At 42.2% G+C, this 16,711-nt stretch overlaps 1 protein-coding gene across 1 annotated transcript in view; it reads left to right on the top strand.

Annotated features, from left to right (window-relative positions):
* The window catches only part of HPCAL1 (hippocalcin like 1), a 63,871-nt gene that overhangs the window by 13,491 nt on the left and 33,669 nt on the right, over positions 1–16,711 (top strand). The window contains exon 2 of the mRNA XM_079298082.1: positions 2,244–2,290. The gene's annotated coding sequence lies outside the window, so the exon portion shown is untranslated. The remainder of the gene's footprint in view (positions 1–2,243; positions 2,291–16,711) is intronic.

The following is a 16,711-nucleotide window of genomic DNA, read 5'->3' as shown; positions in this document are numbered from 1 at the left end:
CAGTGGTCAGGGGACAGGGCACCTCCAGGGGTGACTGGTGACCCCATGCCAGGGCAGGATACCCTGGCCTCACTTCTGGGACACTTGTTTTGTTCTTGTGATTTGTAGGAGCTGCATTTCAGCTGCTTGATTGACTTATTTTCAATTTCTTCTTGGTGTTTACTTCTGAAAACCTGTGGAGAATTTCTGAGGTTACCATAACAATCAAAAAGCAGAATATATAGTGCTAATTTTTGTAAAGGAGGAGATGGAATTGCAGTGCAGTCACTCTGACTTTTATTACAGTGTTTTTCTGGAAGTTAATAAATTATTTCCCATCTAGTCATCTTCTGGGTGCTTATGAGTAACAGTCAGCATGGGTTAGTTTGGAACAAATAATGTCAGACCATCCTAATTACTCTCTGGAGCAGGCTAACGAGTCCTGTAGATAGAAAAAGAGCAGATGATATTATTTACTCCAATCCTCCTCCAAGTCAAGTTTTTGGTGATGTTTTGATATTCATAGCAAAAAAAAAATAAGGAAAAGAAATTTTGTTGAAACTTATCAAGCTCAGAAATAATGTTGGATGAGGATTTCCAAAAATGGACTCTGTGTCATGGGTTGTTGTTATTGATGCATTTGATAAAATGCAGACTCAAGTAGCACCAAACTAGGGGATGTTACAAGTACTTGGATGGAGAAAGTTGATTTTCAAGTAGCTTTGGACAGATCCAGAGGATGATCTTGGGGGGTCCATCATTCTCACCAAAAGCCTTTAGTGTGGTTGTGCATTTATCTCTGGTGAACTGTGGATGATACAACAAATGGGTTGGCTTTACAGAGTACTCAAGGATGGTTGGAAGGCCTCCACTGAAAACTGTTGTAGGGGTCATGGTGGGTCATATATCACTTTTCCAGCATCATCCTGCCCCAAAAGCAGCAGACTCATGCTTCCATAAACAGAAGGATGGACTTCATGCCCAGTGTTGGGATCTCCTGGTGCTTTGGCATTGCTGGAGTACTAAAGCCTGCATGGGGAACTGCACCTGATGGAAGGTATTAAAAAAAAATGAAAAAGGCCAGTGAGGATCTGTATAACAGGACTCAAGATGGGAAGGAATAAGGGTGTTTGGTCTGGAGAGAAGGAGCAGGATTGGCACGAGGAGAGGAAACAGCAGCAGCTTGCTGTAAGGGCAGAAATATGAAACCCTGTATCTGTAGGGGTTAGGGCCAGTGGAAATGAATGTGAGTGGTATCATGAAAAGCAGGAACTCCTTCTTGTAGGGATGGTGAAGTGGCAAAGGAGACTGCTGGGGGGCTTTGTCTGTCATGTCTGTGTCTGGGATTTGGCACTGGGCAGTCCACATGTGTGTGTCAGGTGTGGGCTGGAGGCACCTGGGAGCCAAACAGTGGGATTTTGTTTGCAGAAATAAAAGGGTAACTGGGTCTGACAGAAAAGAAATTAATGTATTGGACTGGAGAAGATGAATTCTTCCCAGCTGAGCTTGACCTTGGTGGTGGAGGAAAATCATGGTCAGCTCTGTGAGACAGAGAATCAGAGCAAGTCACTTGCTTTCGATTTTCTAATCCACAGATTTTGAGAGATTAGGAATCATGGGAGAAGGTGAACCTTGCTCCTGGTGTGCTTATCTGTGACTCCTTACAGGCTGATGAACCCTCAGCATTCAGAGCTGACAGATGCTGATGGGATGCAAATTATTATATTCGTTTTCCTGAGAAACATGCTCAGTAAAAGATTCCTACCTTTCAGAGCAATGCTTAGTGGCTGCAGCAAACTTGGAACTGGCTCTCTCATATTTTTCATTTATTTTGTTCCAGTTTTTACATCTTGGTGTAGTAATATTCTGTGGTACAAGCCAAGTAAACCTTCTGAATCTGAACTTGATACTTGCTTATTTTGAAAGATGGCATTTTACAAAAGAATATTTAAAGTAAAGAAGGGTGGTTTCAACAGATTATTGAACATCAGAAGAGTTTGCTGTTTGAATTAAAGACAAATCTGTGCATTTTTTAACATGGAAACATTTCTTATTTCAAGGCAAATAATAAAATGCAAATGCACAACAAAGCTGTTTCCCACTGTAGGGTAAGAACTGGAGGAGGTTTTTGCGTGTTAAGACTATTTCTGGTTTTTCTTGAACTCAGAACAGTGGCTTTTACAGGAGAGGCCAAGAGTGTCAAGATTGTCACTTAGAGAAAAGCTGTAATGTAAAGCAAGTTTGGTTTGTGTCTTCTCTTCCAGGTAATCAAGCCCCGTGGACTTTCTCTGAAGAGATTCCAAAATAGGTGGTGAGTAATTTGCAGAGCCTGCTCCTTTCAAGGCACTCTTTAATTTAATAGTAGTAAAACTAAATGAGAAATAGAAAATGCAAGCTTTTTATTTTGTTCTACATTGAGTGCAGAAGTTTGCATTGCTGAGTTAATGGCATGCTTTAATTTCAAAGCTGGCAGGGCTAATCTTTGAGCAGGGGTTTGTTGTCAAAATGTTAAGCTTTGTACTTAATAATAACCTTTGCACTAAAAATAATTTCCCGAGATTAGATAAGTGAACTGTTACATTTTAAAAAATACTTGACTTTAGGGGAAATCTGTACAAATTATGTTGTATTTTTTTACTAAAAGCCTACACATCCCACTGGGGTGGTGTTTTCTGTGTCAGAAAGCAACCTTAGGATTTTTTTCCCCCTTCTGTTCTGTGCAGGTTTTAATCTAAAGGAATGCAACTTCCAGAGTTAAATGAGCTGCATAACCCATGCTAATCTCTGCCACATGTGACTGATTTTGTTCAGCCTGCACCCAAGGCTTCCATGTATTTCATTTGCATGCACTTTGTTAGGTTCTTATTTGTGAGTGAGTGAAACATCAAATCAGTCCAGAGCTGCAGGAGGATGAGGTGGCTGAGAGCTGCCAATGTGGTGCCATTGCAGGAGCAAATCCACCTCCTATGCTGATCCAAATCACTGCAATTTCTTTTCCCCTGCTGGAGCTGGTCTCTCCAATGGTGCCAGCTGAGACTCTGCTCTGCAACACCCTTTGCTGTTTGTTTTTGTTGTTTCTAGAGAAATGCATACTCTGTTTCCTTTTTCAATTCTGGATTTCTCTCCCATGAGATTAACCAAATTATATAATTACCCATTAATTCCTCAGGAAGTTCATTCTTTCGTTGCATTTCCCTAGTGCACAGGATACAAGCTATTAGAGCTCTTGTGTGTTCAGACTGAATAATGAACTATGGTGGAATGCCCCAAGCCTCTAATGGATTTCTCTGCCTTCCAAATCCGTGTATTTCCCATAGATCAGATGCCTTTTGATACATATTGTCCCAGGCTGATTTGAAGTGTCCATGCAGGGGAAGTGTAGCCATCTGCACTGGTAGCTTCTCAGGGTAGGGGAGGATGATGGAGTTTGGTGTCTGTCAACCTAAATATGTGTTCATTTTGCTAGAAAATGCTTACTTTGTATTTATAAGGGGCTTACTAAACACCCCTAAAATGTATAGGTTATCAAACTGTTGTATCCTTATTTTCTCCATTGAGGCTTATGTTCCTAAAACTTGAGTTTTACAAGCCCAAATCACAAATCTCATGTGCCTTTCACCAAAATGCTCTTGTGAGCAGTAGCCTATGAACCCCTCTCCTTCCCCAGCCCTGCAGCTAGGATGGGATCTGTGTTGTAAACCTGCATGTCTTGTATTGCTAGTATTGTGTTGGGATGTGAATATTCAGTGGATCTTTTCTGAGAGGTTGAAAAATGAAACAAAACTCTTCTTCTGAGGACAGAGAGGAGTCTGAGATGGATGACACTAACACTATGTGTGTAAAATTCAGGCATTTAAATATTTAAATTAAATTTTAAACTGTCTCTTTAAATTGTACTTAAAATTGGATTTTCTTGTCTTGTTTCAGGTAGCACCTGAACAGGGTATGAGTAAAAAATCATTTGTTGATACTCCAGACTGTTAATATGTCTTTCTTCTGGGTAGTCTCTTTGGTAGTGCTTTGAAAAGCTCCTATGGTATTTTGGCAGAGCTTGGGCTCCTGATGCACTGTTGCTAACAGATTAGAGTTGTTGGGTGTTCATACATCACATTTTTGATGCTTTAATGGTCTATATTTCTCACCTCTTCAAGTTCAGGTGTGTACTGATTTCAGTTTGGGAATTTATATGATCCATGCCAGAAGAAGGTACATCTCCAGAGCATAACTGCTCCTCTATAGAGCCTTACAGTGCTCTGGCTGCATCAGTTCATGTTTAACATGTAGTTAGAGACAGACCTGAAGGCAGACCAGTGCTGAGCCTGATGGGCATTTTCCAAAGTGCAATGTGTGGCCAGTGGCACATGGATGGCTTCAGAATGAAGCATGAAACTAAAATGTGTATGAACATGCCTGAGGGTAGCTTGAATTTTACCCCAGCTAAGCACATCTGGAAGTGAGTATGCTGGCCATGGAAAAAGAGAATTGTCATCTGGATGCTCTCCTGCTGGGATACCCCAGGGTGTGATGCAGCAAGCTGCTTACCTGTGTTCCTGCCTGTAAGCACATAAGCAGCTCTGGGCAGGGAGGGCTGGGAGCAGACACATGATGGGAGATGCACCCAGCAAGGCCACCCTGTGCAGGACACCTGAGTGGACAGCTGGGCCAGGGGCCCATGCCTTGGCATGCTCCAGGTGCTGCTGGGGTGACTGTGCTGGGAGGCTGGAGCTGGGATGTGCTCAGGATGGCTCTGTCCTGGCTGCAGTGCAGGGCAGCTGTGGTGGTGGCACTGCTGCAACCTCCTTGCTGTTCTGGAGGAGCACATAAGGGGCTGTGGCCATGGCCAGGGAAGGCAGAGCAAGGGACAGGAGATGGTTGAATATCATTTCAGAGGCTGCCTGTGGCTTGCATGGACGTGGAGCACTAAGTCTGGCACAGGTCTCCTCACTTCTCTGGTCCTGAGCTGGTGTGTTTGATGCAATGTGAAACTTTGCAGTCAGACTGACAGATCTGTCCTACCAAACTGGCCATAGGAAACATTCTGCTTTTAACCTGAGGGCTGAGTTGAAATCCCTGCAGCCTTGGTATTTGTGGGAAATGGGGTTCCCCATTTGAATGGGAGGTTGCAAGACATACTGGAGGGCTGAGCTTCTGAACATATCTCAGGATCACCTTTGGCAAGACATGGAAATCAGGGAATGTTCTTGCCATTGGAGTTGGGAAATTTGTTGGAACTGTGCTGTATATTCTGTGCACAGAGCAAGGCCATGGGCATCTCCCCATGACCTGGCTCTGCCCATCACTAGAACATTCCCCCTCACCAGGATCTCCTCATCCTTGTGTCCTGGTGCCTTTCAGCTTGGCTGTGCCTCTACTGCCCTTTTCAGCATTTCCCTGCCTTCTCTGTAGCCCATCTGTGTCCCATATCCAGGGTCCCATGGGATCACATTTCCTGTGAACATTCAGGCTCTGCAGGAAGAAAAATTCCCAGCAGCAGTGCCAGGCTGAGCACCAGGGCAGGGAAGGGGAGGGTGCAGGCAAGATAAGTGGGAATTTGAGGCTGTTTTCTCCTTCCCCTGGGCATCATGTGCACTGCAGCCTTGAAAATCTGCCTTGTTTCAGAGCTCAAACTCAAGTCCTCTTGGGGAAAGGGAGACCTTTCAGTTCTGCTAACTTGTCCTGTTGCCTTTCCCTGCTGTCTGGAGGGAGCTGTGAGGGCCAAATATCTGCCATACATAAAACTGTTTGATGGTACAGAGATGGGAAATAGAAGTGCAATTAACTAGAAAATGTGTCTTAAAAAAGAACAAATGGGGAGCACAATAGCAAATGAAGTACCTTTTGTGAGTAGCTTATGTAACAAAGTAATGGAAAGCAATTCATTATGTTTTAATGTGTCTTAAATCAAAGCTTCCAATTTTTTACTTCACCACCTTTAAAAACTGCTGTTTGAGTCTGTAGCCTTTACATTCTTATTATAGGTAAGTTTCACTGATGTCTCCTCTGTTGAGACTTTTCTATGTTGTGCTGTATGTTTGCTTTCCATATTCACTGTTTGCTCATTCAAGGATGTTAAGGAAAAAAACCCAGAATGATTCTGCAACACTGCTGTTCAGCTGTTTGTTTTTATGAATGAATCCTCTGTGTGAGTGCTCACAGGCTTTGGGATTGCTCACTTTTCAAAAACTTCTGAAATTCAAACTTTTTCCTTAATTCTTTACTGTAATGGGGAAAAACAAAAGCAGGCTTTCCTTTAAATAAAATAAACTCTTTGCCAAGACTTCTAGCCAAGCTGGAAGATAGTGGGGCTCTATAATTGTCCTTTTTCCCCCACTGAGCACTGTGCCTTCTCCATTTTGTGGAGATGTTGCTATATAGCATGAAAAAGGAGTGGCTGCTAATGCAAGTATCTCGTGTTGATTCACTGCTATACAACTGTTCATCCCATAAGAATGTGGGATTACAAAGCATTATCATGCTCAGATTGACTCAGGTAGTACTATTTTTATTTAAGCTGTATTAAGGTATCGTTGTGAATCTTTGGTCTTGCAGCATGGCTGTAATACGATTTACTATTTTTATAAAAAAATCAACATGTCTGTACAAATCCTGCCCATGGCAAGAGCTGCAAAGATTAGTCATGAACTCAACAGGTTTTTTTTCCTCCTCCTCTCCTTTCCTCTACACTGAGTTGTTACATTTTTAGTTTTCCTGTGACCTCCATCATGTTGGCCAGGTTTGGAATAAAATAATGCCTTGGGTTATGGTGTCAGGGACTTGGTACTTGCTGGGAGAAGCTTTGGTGTAAGTGGTGGCAAGGTTTGGGGATGCTCAGTGGAGTTACCTGGGCAGTCACCATGGGAGTGCAGTGGGTTTCACCCTCCTGAAGCCTTCAGGACCCTCTAATTCAAGCAAATGAGACCAGCAGTTCTGTCCATCCACCTTGCTGGCTTTTATATCACTTCCTACCAGTTTTAATTTTAAAAAATGGTAATTTTGGAGTGGATCCTTGCCTTGCTCAGGTCCTTCTCATTGCCTTGCAGCACCTTAGTACCCTGGTAATGCAAAGATAAGCACATATTCTAGGGTGGAGGTTGGCTGAGGGATGCAGTCAGAAATATCTGCAGACAGCATGTCTGCTCAGCTGCATGCCTGCAGGTTGGATGGACTGCCAACCACTGTGTTTCCACAGGGGAAGGAAAAAAAAATCATGGCCTTTCTTAAAAAGGGAATGCAATGAGATGAGGTGTGATTTTCCCCAACTATAGACAAATATGAAGGTGATCCAAATAGGTTCTTTGCATTTGGTCTGACTGGAGTTACCACTAAAAGTTAGCATGGTTTGCAAAGATGGTGGGTGCAAAAACTGCTTCACTGCATTTCTTTGGTGATCTAGGAATTGCATAGCAGAGTTACAGTAGCCCAGGGAATATTCCCTGTAAACTGCTTGGATGCAGCTCCCATTCTGGGGAACTCAGTAGAATTGACATTGCCACTCCTGGATTTCCCACCTCCAGGATTCACTGGGATAGGGGATTATTCCAGGCAGGGAATGCAGCACTGTGAACTGAGGGGGAGCTTCTAGGAGTGTTTCTGGCCATCAGCCTATGGAAGAAGAAGTGATAGAGAGAGAGGCTGAACGTGGGCATCCTCCTGGGCTCTGTGTCCTGGGAGAGCCTGGCTGGTGAGCAGCTGAATTGCTGGAACTGGCTCATGGCACCCAAAGGCAGCAGGGAGCTCCCATGGCTGTCTTGAGTGTGGTCTGCAGTTGTGTGAGGATGGACATACAGAGACAGAAGGAGCATTTCCATCCCCATCAAGCCTTCATTTGAAATTAAGGAGGCATTTAATATGGGGGTTTTTACAGCCTTCTCCTTAATTACCAGAAATGCAGAATAACATTCAATAACTGCTTGACTACCACCTTAAATAGAAAAAACCCCAGAGGTAGTGGCTGGAGCTGCATGGTTTGGTGTGGGCAGCACAGCTTGTCCAGTGAATGGGGGAGAAGATGCTGTGGGATTGCTGGGGCAGGTCCACAGCCAGGTTCCTGCTCAGTCCTGTTCCTGCTGACCAGGAGCTGTTGCAGCAGGAATGGAAATCAGCTGCTGCAGTCTGGTCTCTGTTACATAATTTAGGGTAGAGGAACATAAAGTGCCAATTGTGCCATAACAAAATATATGGATAATTTTGACATAGCATGCACATTGCTTTGTTAATGGTTTTGTTTGGCAGGCTTCATTTGGGATTTTTTTGGGAGGGGGGAGTTCCCCCAGTGCCACTGAGTGTTGCATGCACATCTGCTGTCATGTCCAGACATTGCCCTCCTCCTGCAGGCTGCTCTGGTGAGGTTCCAGCAGAGCATCAGAGGGGTTGGTGGGGTGCAAGCAAAGAGAGTCTTGGCTAAACCAGGCAGTTTTGTTTTCTTCTCCCTATGCATTTGGTATTTATTAGTATCACCCTTTATCATAAAATCATAAAATAATTATGATTATGGCTATCATAAAATCTGGTCTCCTAGCAAAGTCCCAGTTGTTCCTTTCCAGAGAACTGATGTGAATTCCCAGGAAAAGCAGACATGGCCCTTGTCCCTTGTCTAGATTTTGTTGCTGTCTGGAAGGAAGCATTGGGGTCTGTTGGACTAGATGATCACCCTGGGTCTTTTTCCAGCTAAACTGCTTTGTCCTATTCACATGCAGACAGGATTGGAGAGCTGGAAGAAGACTGGGCTGCAGATCCCAGCTGTAGCTCTGTTCCTGCAGGAGTACTGGGAGAGATATTCTATGTTAGGTGCTTGTTGGCTGGCTACCTTACACCCTAAAGCCCAAGAATTCATTGTCTCAATATTGAATTCATTAGTAAATTGAGTGTAGTAAATCTGTTACAGTAAAAATCAAGTGAATTAAACTACAGAATTTTTTTCATTACACCAAAGAAATCGTATTTGGCCTTCATTGAATTTCAAAGGGAATATGACTTGTAATTTTATTCAATGAAATGCCACAGGCAAAATAATTTAGGAAAAAATGTTGCTTTTGTAATCTGGGGAGGAAATTTCATTTTAGGTATTTACCATCAACAAATTAATTTGTGGCACATCAGTATTAAGATTTGTATCCTTATGGGTGTATATAATGTCACACTGCTTGTTATTTAAAATCACTGTATATTTGTCAGAATAGTTAATTATCTCAGTCTGATCATTTATATTGGAATCACTAAGGCAGGTTGTTTTTAAGTCCTTTTTTTTCTAGGTAAAAATATCTTCTCTCTGAATGATAATGAAATATTTTAACACTGCAACAAGGAGCACAATATATAGGTATATTAATAAAAGTGCCTGAAAATATAAACTTGGGAATGTAAAATCTGTGCTCATTGGTTTCAGAATATATAGTACAATACCTTCCTTGAGTTTTCATGTATTTTCTAACTGGTTTGAATCTGAGGAAAATATGTTTTTCTTTTGTTTTGGTTGGTTATTTGTTTTAAGTTTGACCAAGCAGAGTTCATAGACTCAGGTACTCAGTTGCAGACTGAGGTAAGAAGAGTGAGTGGTCTCTGTTCTCCACTATAAAAACAGTGGGAAGTGAATTTACCTGCAAAGTGGCAGCTGAGAGGGGGACTGATAGAAGAGAGCAGGTGCAAAAGGAATTTCACAGCAGGCAGGTACTAAATTATGTATTTTGTGTGGTACCTGGGGAATGACTTTAGAATGTCCTCCTGAATTGGTGTGTTTAAAGATCATAGCCTGGGACTCTAGGAAAAAGGGTTTGGTTTTGCAGGTTATCTGGTTCTTCAGTTGTTTACAGATGTTTAACAGCTTTGTGGAAGTGTTCCCCTCCAGCCACATTTTCTCTGCACCCTGCATAAAATGTGACTTGGTAGGAGAGTGGGCCTTATCATGCTTTCCACCCCTTCTGAATCCTTCCCATGATGATAAAGAATATCTAAACAAATGTACAGGTTTTGTTTTATTTCTCCTTGCATCTCAAGCATCCTTCTCCCAAGCCCTGCAAGGTGCCCCAGCTGGGGTGATGATGCCTGTGCCTGGACAGCCAGGCATCCTGGGGGGATTGAGCAGCATCCACCTCTGTGACAGCACCAGGCAGAACACAGGATTTGTTACGCCTAAACACAAGTCAAAACTTGTAAGAAGTGGTTTAATAATGGGAAGATCAGCAGACCCTTGAGTATAATGCTGCTGCTCTATGCTTTCATAAATCTAATGTTTAGGGATGACAGTTATGATGCATGGCATTGGGAGTATGTGAAACAGCAGTCATTAAACAAAAATGGGCTTTTAAACTAATGACAGCTACCTAAATGGCTTTGCAGTGCAACAGATTCCCTGAGGCTACCATTCTTCAAATAATATGTGTCTTGTTGACTTTAAAAAAAGCAGGAAAATATTTTCTTTTCATGCTGTAGTACTGCTTTTACATTCATGCCAAAGGTCAAGCTGTGAAGCATTCACTAGGCTTTAAACTGGAGGTGTTAGGAAATAATGTATGTCAATATTTCCAATAATTCACTCACTGTGATTCCCCTGAATTAAGCCACATGCCATACCAGGGATTCACACCTGTTTCCAAGATGGGTTTAGAAGTGAGTATGCCAACATTTTTCTCCATCTAAATTCAGCTTAGTGTTTAACCCAGTAGGTATTCTGCACAATATCTCTGTTATACAGAATTGTATTCAAATGTCTTTATCAAAACCTCTTCCAACTCCTGCTGGTTTAAAATTACACACAATAAAGCAGCATGTTCCTTTGTCTCCTTTGAGGACATCATTCCCAGCCTAAAGCCAAAGGTTTAAGGATGCAGACAATGGCTACCCATATCTGAAATGCACTGGCCATGTGAAGACACATTTTAAGCAGCTTGTTGCATCCAGCCTATTCTCAGTCAACTACTTCCACATGTTTTTAACTTTTGCTTTTCCCCTGCCCAAATTTGGTTTCTTCCTGAAAGTGCTTGTTTGGCCTCTGTCTTCCTGTTCCCCTCATTCTTCACCTTTATCAAAACTCATGGGCTTTTTGTTCTCCTTTTATTGCCAGGAAAAGAGGAGAGGACAGACTAACCCAGACTGTGAAAGGATGTCAAACAGCAGAATTTGGTTTTTCTGCATCATATTTCTTCATGCCATACACAACCTGGAGCTCACTTCTTGCTCTATAAACCCAGCTTCAACTTGGGGGTGACTTTGCTTGCTGAACAACTCCAGTTAATTCCTATTTTTTGTAAAGCAAGCAGTTCCACTACAAATGTATGTGAAATCTGTTGAGAGCAGTCATATTTCACATTCTCCCTGTCATGAGATGGCAGTTTAAAGCTGAATGTTGAATTGCTCTCTGATGTTTCTTGGAACTCTGCAAGACTGAGCAGAGGTTAGGAAGGATGGGATGGAGGGTGGGCCACAGGTCCAGAGGTCTCCTGACAAGCCAGGGATGATGAGTGCAGCTTTCAGAACCTGACAAATTCTCTTGCAAACGTCACCAGGAAACCCTGGCATTCTGCAGAGAAAATATTCTTTCCTTTTCTTGCTTGCCTCTGTAGTCTGTCCTAAGCACAAATGTGCTTTCTGTGGGCAGATCTCCATGGAAGAGGAGGGCTGTCTAGCTGTGGTGACTTCAGCCATATTCTCCTCTTCCTAGGGAGTCATACTCTCTTCTTCCTAGGGAGCATGCTTGAGTCAGGAGAGAAGAGTGGAAGAAGAGTTATATTAACTAAAACATGAACATTTGAACAGATGGCTGACCTCTGTAACACCAAGAACTGTTTAATTTTAGAAATTTGCAGGCTGTTTCAAGTTTGTCATGCTCCTTACAACCATCTGAGCATAGACACACAATGATTTATTAGCTTACTGCAAAGCTCTGTTGTTTAATTTCCCTGCTGTCTGAAACACTGAGCTTTAGGTTGAATAAGCAAGATCCTGGATCCTCAATGGGATTGGTTCCCTTTGTGACAATTTCCTTTAAGCCACTGAAGGCTGAGGGAGAAGAGATGCTCCCAGTCATGTTTTTTTTCACTTGCCCAGCATGCTCAGCCCTAGCACAGACAGGGGCTGTGGAACAGTTAATTGTGGGCAGGGAGGACACAGATGATCATCCTGCCCCAAATCACTTAAACGCCTTAGGAGTCCACCCTTGTCTGAACGAGCCAACTAATCTTTCAGTGAGCTGCACAAGTGAGCACTGAGTTATATATGGTACAAAGAGGGAGATGACACAAAATGATCAAATTACCCTATCCTGCCTCTACCACAGCAAAAATTGCACATCCTTTGCTTGCTTAATAGTAGAAAAGCATCACTGTTTGAAGAAAATTGCTTCTGGCTATGGGGGATTCTCATCCTCTGGAAGCTTTTAGAGCTGCATATCTTTTGAAAACAGGTGTATAGGTCAAATGGGTGGTGGCTGGGTGCCAAAATTCTTGGACAAATTATTTGAATGAAAAGGTATTGGACTAGATCAGTGGTTCTCAATGATTTTTGTGAGATCTCAGTGAATTCCCAAGAGCTATGCTTCAGGCACTTGTGTGGCAATTTGAAAGAGCAGTATATGCCTGGTGGCCACACATGAAGTCTATGGTGCTGTCCTGGAGACCTGCTGGGATGAGTGAAGCCAAGGGTCCCATCTGGGATTCAGTGAGTCAACATTGGAGGAATAACTGTGAAGGACTTGAAAAATGTCTTTATAAGGAGTGTACCATGTTAGTTCACCAAAAACTGAAAGAAAAAAATAAACCTGTATCAGTGCAACATGTATTTCTTTTATAGACATCTGGCTTATCACTATGGTTGGCTCTTCTTAATTACTGCTACTGCTTCTGAAGGCTGTGCAGTTGGAGGTGGAATGTGGCTGGCCCAGAGTCAGGGCACAGCAGCTTTTATCAGAGCCACTCAGAGACAGACCATCTGCAAAATGTTTTTTTTTTTTCCTTGATTGTCCACTCTAAATAAAAATGTGATGCTGTGAAAATGTTCATACCCTCCTATTCCTACATTCCACCAAAGTTGCCATTTTCTGACAAATTGTTTTTAAAAGTTGTATTTGGCAAATATCTGTTTACTTAATTCCTCTCCTGTCATTGCTGCTTATCCATGAAACCCAAATCTCTTTGCATGCAAGCTCAGCTGTAGCTCAGTTCAGAGTATTCTTTAAAGTGTAATTGCTTTATGCTCATTTGGCTTTTTTTAGCTCCCTTCTTTGGCCATGGAGGAACAGCAGGTACTTCACATCTGATGGGGGCAAACCCAGAACCTGCAGAGCCAAGGGCTGATAGAGAAGGTGTGACAGGTGTGCTCAGGGCTCCTTGCTCACCCCAGTGTTGGCCTTCAGCACCCTTGGCCCCCATAGCTCTAACACAGGGGTTAACAGGGTTAGCTTTGCAGGAGTGAGAGGAGACTTCATCATTAACTTCAACAAAATTGTCTTGTCAGGACAAGACTGGGAAGAAGTAGGTTTTTTCTTTTTTTCTTCTTTCTTCTTTTCTCCCTTTTTTTTTTTTTTTTTTTTTTTGAAAAGTAATTTCCCTGGTCTTAGTGCCCTCTCTGAAGTGAACTTAGCTGGGTTTTGTTTTAGAAATAAAATAGTCCATCATAGAGCTCTCTTCAATACTGTGCTGTTCAAATCAGTGGGAAAGAAGGGATAATCCCTCTGTGACACTGATTTTCCAGCATTTTTTTTAAACTGACAAACTTAAGCTTTCCCAGAAAAAGTGATCTTAAGCAAATCATAACATGTTTTCCCCTAGTTACAGTGATGTAATCTGGCTTTGGCCATCCTTGCCTGGCAGTGGGTGTTTCTGGAGGAAGGTAGAGAATAGGGACTGTAGTTAGAAAGGCAAATGTAATTACAAGAACAAACAGTTGTTTATATTCTATAAAATTGGTACTCATTGCTCTTAGGTTCACCTTCCTTGCCTTAAGGTTTTCTCATTAGAAGCAGTTTCTGTAAATACCATCTCTTCCTTTCCCCTTGGAGATATCTCAAAAAGCTGGGCTGGAATTAGTGTCTGGGTAATCAATAAACTCTAATCTACATGATGGAGTTTTTTTCCCTTTATGTTGGTTCTTTCTGTACTGGAGAGGACACGGCTACAGCAAATCTGAAATGAAGAAGGGTTAGATTTGACTTGATTCACTGTTACTATATGCACTTACAGTTTTGCAATATGAATGTCTTCCAAAACAATTACTGTTATTTCAAGGTTGACAACTAAATGATTAATCTACTGCCAGACAGCCAGTGCAGTAGTGTATTTGAAGCAATTTTTGAGCCTCTTCCCTGCTGTTCTTTCCCTGCAAGTCTGATTTAAAGATAAGACACTGACCATAAAGTAAATCATGATGTGTGGCCTGCTTCTTTTTCAGTCTCCTCTTTGCTTCAGCATTGTGCTTCTGTCTTGTATTAAAAAGTGTGTAGTGAAAGGATCTGAAGTCTGCCCTGAGCCAGAACATCCAGTCTTGTATTTAGTTTGAGGCATATGCTTAAAATATCTTGGGGTTGGCAGGATTTATTTGTGCATTCAAATGCAAGTGCATGCTTAATCCAGGTGAATAATGACACTTGGAAGATTTTGGTGATAGGAGGTCACAAGTGTTTTGGTTTGTGTTGGTGGTGTAGGTGCACAGCATGTGAAAATATTCATTGGTCATCTCATTGTCTGGAGTAGCCCTTGTAATGGGAATACCTGGTTATATTCTGGTTTTCCTCTCAGGTCTCTGCTTTTGGCTACATAGTGTAGAGGGAGAACTTTTCATGCTTAGTTAAGGAGCTGAATCTGCAGCTGAATGTTGGGAGGTGACTAAACACTGTAAAATCCAATAGTTTGTGAGAAAAAAGGCAAGACCACAAAAATATTCCAGTTTGGTTGTTCATGCATTCTACAAACTTGTCCATTTTTAACATTTTACAGCTGCAGGTCTTAACACTGTGTACCATGCTGCATAAAGACAACTGGCTCAGAGGAACCCTCCAACACCTGTTGATGCTGTGGACCTGCCTGTGTCCTAGTCCTGGTTTTAATTGTCTTGCTGTTTAAAGAGATGTCCCCAGATGTGACCTGAGGTTAGAGGGTGAGCAGTTCCTCATTGCCCCGGATAGCAATGATACATTTGGTTCTATGCCCCATTGAGGAGCTTGGAGCTGATGAGCAGCAGTGGAGCTGAGCATAAATCATGGAGTTACTCACAGCTGCTTAAGTTCTTTTGGCTGATAATACAATGTAATAATAATTCTGGACAATAATAGGTTTGCTTGTCTGGCTTGTGTGATGCCAGTTCTGTTGTTGCAGAGGTTTTGCCTTTAGCTCTCAATAAATATCAGGCACAAAGCCAGTTGCTGTGTGCATGGTCAACCATGACTTGATGAAGCTGTAGCACATTTTGTCTGCACTTGGAAATATTTTCTGTCCCTTAATGGCACCTCTATGCTCTGACAGTGACACTTTCATTGGAGAATAAGAAAACTTTGACACTGGCTCCTACTGCCCACTTTTACAGCCCCAGCTTTCTCAGGTACATTAATCACCTTTCTTAATCCCATACAATGGAAGAAGCAGTCCTGAAGTCCTTATAAATTATGTTGTTTGCCTTGCTCAGTATGCTGAAGTTTGGGAGTGAGCTCCAGGGAGTTATCTGTGCTATGTTAAGGTTATTCAGAGCAAAGCTTGGTTTTGAGTAGCCTTTGCTACCGAATTTTAGCAGGTAAAGGTGAGACAGACTGCTCCAACCCAGCAACAGGTTATTATTGTTTTGGTGGGGCAGCTTTGGTGCCTCTTCAGAAATCACTCAAATGACCAGTGTTTATAAATAATCATCCTCCCTTCCTCTCAACCTCCAAGTGTGGGGGACCTGTGCTGAAGTGAGAAAAGGGATGCAAGGGGAGTATCAAGAGCACCCTTGCCTCTGGGTGCTGTGGGATGAAGCTACAAGTGGCAATTAACCCCATTTAACCTTATTTTAAAGATATTTTTCTACACTTTCACCATCACACATCATCGCACTCTCGTCATCCCCTTGTTCAGGTTTCTCTGTGAGCTGGTTGTGGTCAGCATGTTTCAAAACAGCAGATTTCATGAGGCTCTGTAGATTGCAAAGCCCAGTCTCATGTTGTTGCAGGGAGCAGACTCCAGCCAAAACAAATTGCTCCCCTCTTGGATGCTTTGCCCTGGGGATGGGTGTTCACCTCCAGCCTGACTAGAAACACTTTCAGTTTCAACGTGATCATGGGCTGTTTAATAGCTTGAAGGGGCTTTTTGTCAGTGCTGTGGGTTTATATTTTTCCATCTGCTGTTCCCCATCCTGATGCAGTAACAACAAAAGCTCCTCTCCCTTTTTGTGCTTTTGTTTTAAGATATGTCAGCCAAGTGCTGCTAGTTTCCACTTTTTGTACTTTTTTCAAAAAAAACTTTATCATTGAGGAACATTTTGATCTTTGTTCTTTTTTTTTATTTGCATTACCAAATTCAGATTGACTTTGCAATATCTCTTTCCCTCTTTGTTTCTTGACCTCTGACACAGGTGTCTTTGGTGAGCTTATTTTCCATTCCCCATATACACTCTGCTTAGCCCTAAAAATCCTTTTTTTGGTGGTTTTTTTTTTTTTTTTTTTTTTTTTTTTCAATTAGATTGGGACTCATTCCCTAGATATCCCCCCTACTTTGTTTGGGGCTGCTCAGTACCAGCTTTTTTTTTTTCATCTTTGCCATACAGGTATTCTGAG

The sequence above is a fragment of the Erithacus rubecula genome (assembly GCF_903797595.1).
Source record: "Erithacus rubecula genome assembly, chromosome: 2".
Lineage (NCBI taxonomy): Eukaryota > Metazoa > Chordata > Aves > Passeriformes > Muscicapidae > Erithacus > Erithacus rubecula.
The sequence above is the reverse complement of the archived record's forward strand: the minus strand, read 5'-3'. Positions and strand labels throughout refer to the sequence as shown.